Source organism: Austrofundulus limnaeus, unplaced genomic scaffold, assembly GCF_001266775.1.
Source record: "Austrofundulus limnaeus strain Quisiro unplaced genomic scaffold, Austrofundulus_limnaeus-1.0 Scaffold13, whole genome shotgun sequence".
Taxonomy (NCBI): domain Eukaryota; kingdom Metazoa; phylum Chordata; class Actinopteri; order Cyprinodontiformes; family Rivulidae; genus Austrofundulus; species Austrofundulus limnaeus.
The window spans coordinates 3,926,963-3,928,211 of NW_013952415.1; the positions used below are offsets into that span (position 1 = coordinate 3,926,963).

The 1,249-nt window shown below is 37.3% G+C and overlaps 1 protein-coding gene across 2 annotated transcripts in view; it reads right to left on the reverse strand.

Annotated features, from left to right (window-relative positions):
- cntfr (ciliary neurotrophic factor receptor) overlaps positions 1 to 1,249 on the reverse strand; it is a 224,313-nt gene that overhangs the window by 164,972 nt on the left and 58,092 nt on the right. The window lies entirely within an intron of this gene.

Below are 1,249 nucleotides of genomic sequence, written 5' to 3' on the forward strand. Positions count from 1 at the left end.
AAATTGTACAAAAACATAAAAATAATATAAAAAATATTACTTTAGATTTTTGCGGGGACTATCGTTTGCTTTCATTTTAGGAGATTTACAATAAACTGACATAGCCTCCAGGTTTTGTGTTGCACACAAAAAGTAACTGAAGTAAACTGAATGATGCCAATATTTACACATTTGAACAAATGGACAACTGGCTTTACATTACTGATAATCCACTGTAAACGTTCAATTGAACATTAAAAAATAAAAGAAATACAAATTAAAAATTAATTTCTATTTGCTTTATCCAAATTTTATTTGCTTGCTTACCATATTGAAAAAAAAGGGGTGAAAAAAGAGCAAATGTTTTAAAAACAAACAAATAAATGGTTGACATTTACAATATTTGACCTCTCCGCCAAATTTGAACAAATTAGTTGTGATACTTTTTTGCATATTCTGACTAAAAGACAGATAAACAAACATCGGTGACCACAATGAACTGCCTCAATTGTCACCTTGGCACTGGAATGAGTCTAAATTGATTCATTTCATRAAAGACAAACAGGGTCTTGCAAAACTTTTCCCCGTGGATCGAAGCTGCCATATGCTCATAACTCTTTTTTATGTCTTTTTTTCGTGAATTGGCAGCTATAATAGAGCTCATAGCTTTACTCAGGGAGGTAGATTGGCTAAGAGACTGGCTTGAGGAAGAGAAGTATTAACAAAGCTTCCCAGCAGAGAGGGGAAAAGATGAGCAGTCACAGTCTGTACTAACAGGCGAAAAAGATGATGAAAAAGAATGCACAAGTTAGGCTTGGGGAAAAAAGAAGCTTTTACAGAGTGAAACACATGGAATGGGGGGTTAGCATCACAGACAAAGTAGAAAGAGTAAATTGCCATATTATAATAATGGGAAGCATGCAGAGAATGGGAAAATGAAGACACGACTGTCATAAAATAGGCAAGTGTGTGGTGCACAGCGGGACAATAGCCRTTTCTTTGGCCTCTATTCATATTCATCCACCACTTCCTGCACAGTAAGTCATCAGAGTCTGGCCTGAAAGGCAGGGCCTGCAGACCAACCGGTGGATTARTGCCTCTACTCTTCCGTTAGTCTCTGCTTGATGCTGCTGTGGCTTTTACACTCATGGTAGAGGACAAGAGCTGATTGCATGGCAACTACTGTCGATTTTGAGAGGAAGTTTGAGAGGGTGTGTGCAGAAGTGAGTCCACTTTTCACCCTCTATATCCTATGTCTTATACTTACACT